The following is a 7,410-nucleotide window of genomic DNA, read 5'->3' on the forward strand; positions in this document are numbered from 1 at the left end:
ATATAACAAAAAAAAAAAAAATAAAAAAAAAAAAAAAAAAAAAAAAAAAAAAAAAAAAAAAAAAAACTCTAACAATCTTCCCTTTTGGTAATCTGTGACAAAACCACAAACAACAATCATGAGAGAAGTCTAAAAAAACTATCCCATAACTTACAAAAGCACATAAGTCTAACTATACTGCGAAATCTTGAAAAACTTTTCAAGAAGAGAGATCATGGCATGGTAGACTTGCAACCTATCTTAATTGAAATAGTTAAACAAGATTCGCCAAGGCATCAAATGTGAAACATAGACAAGTTGTATAAAAGAAGAAATATGTGTATAAAGAAAGAAAAGAAACAATACATGTAAGACAAAGGTGAAGAAAACATACATCATCATATATCAAAGAATACAATATATGTAAAAAGTGGTCACAAGACCATGGTACATGAAGTGAGAAAAGATACACCAAAACCTCACTATATCCCTCAAAGCACTCTCCCCCTATCTAGTATATCTTATATTAGCTCTCCCCTTAACAAAAAGACTACTCTTATGTACAAAACTACTCTCCCTTTTGTCACAAGTGACAAAAGGTGCATCACTAAGAGATTGTCATCTCATCATCACTGGAAGAGCTAGAACCATCAACATCATCATCATCATCTCCACTAGAAGAAGACTCCTCAAGAGGCTCGGGTGAAGGTGAGGGCATGAAACCACCAAGGCGAGACTAGCAACAAGCGATGCGTTTTTTTTTTACAAAAAAAAAAAAAAAATCTCATCGCAAACGCGAATAAATTAGATTCTCAAAATAAAAATTATATCTATAAAATAAAAACATAGTTTTTACTTTCTACAAAAAAGCCTCATCGCACGTGTGAAATGTGTGTGATAAGACTAATGTAAAATAAATAAATAAATAAAATGTATATTCTTATGCTAAAATAAAAAAGATTTTTTGCACTGGATGTGAATGCCCTAACATGCCTAACTGTAAATTGGTCACACCGACGTCAATTTGTTTTGTTGCGGTTGTCTTTAGAAGTGAATGAATGATAAGAATTTAATTGGGAAAGTGAGGGAAATCAAATTCTGCATATTTTGCTCAATCGAAGATGTATTCAGTTGAGTGAGATGGTCGCTCAACTGATAAAGACAACCGAGGAACAAGCAAACATTTTGCCTAAAATTTCGAGATTCAGTAACAGGTCTTGCTCAACCAAAAGTACATGAACTCCGTCAAGGAAAACAATTATCTCAGTCGAGCAAATTCATAATGAAGGTGAAATATATGTTGTAATTTCTTTTCTTTTCCTTTTTGTGAGAAAAAATTGTTGTGTTTCCTATGCATGATTTTTTGAGTTTACCGGATTTTTTTTTGACATGGTTTCAACTGCGCAACAGTCGAATGTGTTACCAATTGTTTTTGAAAGGCTATAACGCCTAACTATATCCTTTCTTGATGTCTAGTTACTTGAAAATACATAGTTTTCTATAAATAAAGGACAAGTTTAGTTATTTCCTGCAACTTTTTTTTCCTGCTTAATACACTTTTATTAGAAGTTCTTAATTATTTTAGATACTCTAGCTTTGTTGTGTCATAGATATTGTTAGCCTGTAATTCACGTAACAAACCTTTTGAGTGGAGGCAAATCTAATCTTAAAAGGTAAGTTCTTACGTGCCTCAAAGATGGCCTTCAAGTGAGGACTAGATTTTCCCAAGAAGTTTAGGACTAGATTTTCATGAAAGGAGGATCTGAAATGATGGCCTTCAAGTGATGAACCAAAACTTTGTCAAATTGGACAAGTTTGCATGATGGCACTAGTTTTTTTTTGGAAGATAATATGGTATTCCTTCTCATTGTCTTGAAGAATTTTTGTCTTAGACCCCAATATCCTGCCAATTCCTGAACCTTCTCTGGATAAACCGATTAATTCTTTGAAGGAAGCAAGAAAGAAGAGAGAAGAAGATGTACTTTTGTGCAGGGTTCACATTTTCAACCCATTTTCTGATCGATTATATAATCTCTTCATCACAATGACTTAATCAAAGGAGATATGGAGTGCATTAGAAGAAAAAAAGTGAGGTACAGACAAGTTTATTATTCCAATAAAAAGTATTTTGATTAAGTTTGTGTTGGACCATATGCATGAGTTGCAAATTTTGGTCCATAAACTCCATCATCTTTCGATCAAACTCCTCGAATCTGTCCAAGTTGGGGCTATGTATATAATTGTTAAACTTCCACAAAATTGGAATAACCATAGGAAGAAATTATGACACGTGACAGTGGATATTACTTTGGAACACATTCAAAAACACTTTTGAATCAAAGAAATTTGTCGAACTCGTAAAGTGCAAAAACAAAGTCTTGACATTGTCACAATTAATGGCTAAGGTGATGCATGAATAAATCAATAATGAGCACGTTGTAGTACTTGTTGAATATTGGTTTTCAGAAAAGGGGAAGGTATGAGTATGACAAATTTACTTGTGCAATATAGTATACTCATTTCATCAAGAAGAGGAAATTCTTCTTTTATCCTTTTTTTTTTAATTTAAATTTATGTGAAATCAATATTATTGATAAATTTTATGAACACATATGGTTAGTGATCTGTTAAGAATGTTTGAACGTATATATGGGTTTTTTTTTTTTTTTTTTTTTTTTTTTTTTTTTTTTTTTTTTTTTTTTTTGTGTGTGTGAGAATGGAACGTATATATGGTTAATTAAGAAGTGAAGTCTTATATTGATTACTAAACTCGGGTTCTTGGATGAATGGAGCTAAATTACGCTAGCTTGAGTTGGANTTTCCTCTTAGAGACTTAAACTTTATCCCCTACCCCTTACACTCCACTAACACCTATACTTATGAAGTGACAATCACGCCAAAGGTGCGCAATGATAAGTTTTTTATTAAATACACTTAATTTTCTTTAGGACTTAACTCTTAATTAAATTAATTTATAACTAACTAGTAGACTTTTTTTTTTTTTTTTTAGAATACTAAGTATTTTTGACACATACACATGGGAAGGGGGGAGAAAGTCTTCCAAAAAAAAAAAAAAAAAATAGTAGACTAAATCAAGATATTAAATGGTGTGGAACATACACATATCCCAAAATGTTATACAAATGATAACACATATTTATTCAATTGAGTAGTGAATATAACATTTTGGGATATCATTATGGAGTCCAAATCTTCTGTCTCACTTTTTCTGCTCCACTCTATACTCCATCAATAAATATTTGCCATGTGTTCACTTAATTAATTAAATACTATCATTATTGACTTATTAATACTAGAGTTATTAATTAATAGTAGTATTTAATTAATTAGGTGAACAAATGACAAATATTTATTGGTGGAGTGTAGACTGGAGCAGGAAAAGTGGGACAGGAGATTTGGATTCATCATTATGGTATCCCAAAATGTTATATTGAAGCAGGAATTATATGATATACAACATGTTCTTTTTACATAATAGAGATGGCGTTCAAAGTTCTAACTACTACTCATTTTTCCATTTTCTAACCATAAAATCAATTTTCTATTTTCAGTTATTAATTACAACTATTACAAAAATGTGAGAACCAATGATTCAACAACCAAGAACCTTGGGGTTTTGATCCTTTGAAAACTTCAATGAAACAATGATTGCCGAGCTTGCTTGGTGGATTCTATCCGACAAGGATAGTTTTTGTATCGAAATAGTGAGAGCTAAATACCGTGTTCGATCTCCTGGGCATGTGACAGAAATTTGTACTACATGTAAGATATGGTATTGTAATGCTACAGTTAACACATTTTATAGGACATGATGATTATGTTGTCAAAATTCGAATTGGGAGAGCACTTTTTTTTCCTAGTAATTAAAGTGTAAAATACATGATTAAATTTTTTTTAAATAAAAATAAAAAAATAAAAAATAAAAATTCTAAGCTATTTAAATAGCAATTCTAATTAAAGGACATGTTGGTTATGTTGACTAATTCAAGATTCGAATTGGGAGAGCACTTTTTTTCCCCTAGTAATTAAAGTGTCAAATCTCAGATACATGTTTAATTTTTTTTTTTTAATTTCTAAGCTATTTAAACAGCAATTCTAATTAAAGTGTCAAACAAACTAATTTAAACTTTCTAAATATGTACAAATGATTAAATAAGTTAAAGAAATAAAAAAAAGACATGATTGAAGTAATCTTGCAAATTACATATGTGGGGGGAAAAACTCAACCTTACGTAGTGGGCTTAGGGCCCTATTTTGAAGATTACTGTGTGTCCGAAGAGAAGGAACCGGTTGAGATGGAGTCCATCTGAAGGAAGAATGCCTGGAAACGAAGGAGGAGTACAATCCGAAGAGGTCACTAGCGGTCTGAAGAGGTCTTACTCCTCGGATACGAATAGTCTTGATTAATCAAACGTGTGGAAGGTCCAAATGATCTTCCTAGCAATCCCAATGATAAAGATAAGCTCTGAGTATGTCTGGAGAGGATAAGAACGAAGAAATATCTAAATGAAAAGCTACTACCACCGTATTAAATGCACTGCAGCAACTTTTCTAGCCGCATTTATGTGGAGATAGGGGTGTCAATTCGTGTTTGCAGGTCGGGTTCGTGTCGTGTCGAGTCATAAGTACTCTGCTATATGGGTTGACCCGAACCCGACCTGTTTAGTAAACGTGTGAAGAATCCTCAACCCTAACCCGACCTGTTTATTAAACAGGTTGACCCAACCCGACATGTTTAACCTGTTTAATTAATAAGTCATGTAAAAATTAATACAAATAACCCATTTAATAATTTGTTTGATTAATAGGTCATACATGATCTAAATAATTTATTATTATTTTCTATATATCTAAAATTAAAATACAATTACAACCATAAATATAATAATAAACATGTAATTACAACAACAAAATTAAGCAATAATAACAAAATTTAATACCTTTATTATCTAAACGGGTCAAACAGGTCAGACGGGTTCACATGTTGAACACGAACACGACCCGTTTATTAAACGGGTCAGTCGTGTCGACCCGAATATGACCCGAACCCATTTAACCTCAACCCATGACCTATTTATAAACGGGTTAGTCGTGTCGGGTTCGCGGGTCGTGTCAGATTTTGCCACCCCTATGTGGAGAAGACCCCTGAACAGTGTAACCTCAGCCATCGCCACTCATCAAAAGCTAAAGAAGATACATGACATGACATACACTCAAGTAGGTACCCAGATAAAGAACAAGTGGACGATGGGGATGATGGGAAAGGATGTTATATAATGAAGAAGGGCTCCTGATAAAGAGGGGAGACGATAGAGAAAAGAGAGATGCTTTACTGTAGTTCTAAAAATTGTAATCACTACTCAATTTATCATAAACCTACTCGGACTTCAATTCATTTCGTCTTTACGTGTATCTTTCTGCTAGTTTATACTTTGACGTTGTAACCAATCGTTCATAATCAACCTAGCTCTATCATCCACGCTCTACAAATTTATTGTTTTGGGCTTGGATCACAAATCCTAACCTTACAACATCAATATGCATTTTATTGGAAGGACATGCACAAAAAAAATCAATTAGTAATTTATAAAATATTGATATAATATGTTCTTATTTAACATATTCCGTAATAAATTCTTAAGAAAATTTTGTGAGTAATCACATCAATTTTAGCATGTTGTTATTGGAAGTAATGATACTAATGGCATCAATAAACTTTCTATACAAGTGAAAGTCAAAATAATTATATAAGATAGTTAACTTTACAAAGAAAAAATAAGTAGCAATAATACTTTCCTTATAAGTGAAAGTTGAATTCAAGTTATAATCACACACAAAAATTCAATTAAGATATTTGACTTTACAAAGAAAGAATAAGTAGCAATAATATTTTCCCTACACGTGAAAGTCAAGTTCACGTGGTAATCACAAACAAAAATTCAATTAAGCAAAAGACAATGTAATTACTCCAAAGGTGCACTTACTAGTGTGGGACGAGCCTTGGGATCCGGTCATCCCTGATTTTATTACCAAGCCCAGAGAACAATTAGCATAATGTGCCTTGCATGGTGGTATCCCAACTAATTAATTAATGTAACAAAATAAAAGAAAATGCTAATAAGTGCCCTTAGGGCACTGTTTAATAATTTATTTTTTTAAAAAAATTATACCACTTTTATAGGAAATGAAAAAAAAAACTGTTAAAATATTAATTTTTTTTTTCATTTTCTATAAAAACTTTCTTTAAATAAATTATTAACCAGTATCTTAAGGGCACTCATTAGCATTTTTTCAAAATAAAATAGGTTGGGACTCGGATAAATTAGTCTAGTTTTTTTACACAAACATAGTAAATGAAGGCCATTTAGAACATTCCAAGGTGGAAAGGATCCCAGAAGGACCACTGGTGTTGGTCAAAGACTTCAAATTCAGCCTTATTAGGAAGGGTCATGCTAACGAGTACCTTTAAAGTATTGGTTAATAATTCATTTTAGAAAAGTTATGACATTACTTTTATGAGAAATAAAAAAAACTACCAAAACATTTTTTTTTCTTTTCCTATAAAACTTTCTTTAAATGGATTATTAACCAATACTATAAGGACATTCATTAGAAATCTAAGATTGATGATTGATTAGGGTAACTCTATCATCCCCTCCCTTTCTTTTTAGGTACAGCACTCACTAGTTGGCAACTTGCTATACCAATTTACTAAAATATCACATTTAATTATTTCATCATTATATTGTGCAATTTTAACATCACATGTGACAAATCTTTTATTACATTTGGTGGCTTTTTTTTTTTTTTTTTTTTTCACATTTGACAGTTTTATCATCACATTATGCAGAACCCACTTTGAAACCCAAAACTTGACCACTATAGTTCTTAAATCACTCCCCATTTGGTTGATCTTGAACCCACATGTCTCCGCCAGCCAAGCCGTGACAGCAATCAACCTCAGCATCTCCTTCTAACTCGGATCAAACCGATTTTAGCCTCTCTCTTTCTAACCCATATCAAACCCATCAAACCAAGATCTCAAGACCGGAGAGAGATAAAGTTTGAGCTGAGAAAGAAAAAGTTTGAGTTCAAAGTGTGGTCGTGTGGTTTGAAATTAGAAAAAGATTTATTAGCTTTGATGTTTTGGTGTCATGTGAGGGGTTTTATTTTCGACTTATTTGTGTTGACGTCAATTTGAAATTATATATACATTTCAAATATAACTGATAGATGTTTTGGTTTTGAATTTTTTGGGTTTGTGTTCTTGTCTATTCTTCCTCAAGATAAAGCTAGATCTCAATTTATTTTATTTTCTTTTTTAATGTTTTTTCCTTTTTTTTTTTCATTTAGTTAAAATTCATAAATAATTTTTTATTTTTAAAAGATGAAGTGGCATTTTTAAAATGC

The sequence above is a fragment of the Quercus suber genome, unplaced genomic scaffold, assembly GCF_002906115.3.
Source record: "Quercus suber isolate HL8 unplaced genomic scaffold, Cork oak 2.0 scaffold_581, whole genome shotgun sequence".
In the NCBI taxonomy this organism is placed as follows: Eukaryota; Viridiplantae; Streptophyta; class Magnoliopsida; order Fagales; family Fagaceae; genus Quercus; species Quercus suber.